The sequence below is a fragment of the Microtus ochrogaster genome, unplaced genomic scaffold (genome assembly GCF_000317375.1).
Source record: "Microtus ochrogaster isolate Prairie Vole_2 unplaced genomic scaffold, MicOch1.0 UNK48, whole genome shotgun sequence".
Taxonomy (NCBI): domain Eukaryota; kingdom Metazoa; phylum Chordata; class Mammalia; order Rodentia; family Cricetidae; genus Microtus; species Microtus ochrogaster.
The window spans coordinates 371443-371941 of NW_004949146.1; positions in this window are offsets into that span (position 1 = coordinate 371443).

Sequence of the window (499 nt, forward strand, 5' to 3'; positions counted from 1 at the left end):
TGGACGAGCAAACTGAAATCCTGCCCTTGCCTCCTGTGTTTGGTCAGGTGGCCATTTATGACTGAGTCAGCTTCTGTAGGTCTGTTGACGAGGGTTTGATTATCAGACCTAACTGAATCTTCTCCATAATCCCGTGACATATGGTTCAAACTGAGAGGCTGCTCACTGTAACCTTTAAGCTACCACCCTAAATGAAGACATAAACATTTAGTAAATAATCTCTTTGGATGACTTAGTGAAAGACTGCGGTTCATCAGAGTGGCCATGCTCTGGAGGTAAGGAGGGAGCTAGCCTCTTCTCTGCACAGCCTTCATTTTTGGGGCTTACTTGTGCAAAGGACTGGGGCTGCGGCATCTGATGTCTGAGAAATGCAGAAGTATGACGGATACCAAAGTGAGCCATGAAGTGCAGGCACCCCCAGTTCGCACTGTGTGCATTGGAGTGCAGGCACCCCCAGTTCGCACTGTGTGCATTGGAGTGCAGGCACCCCCAGTTCGCA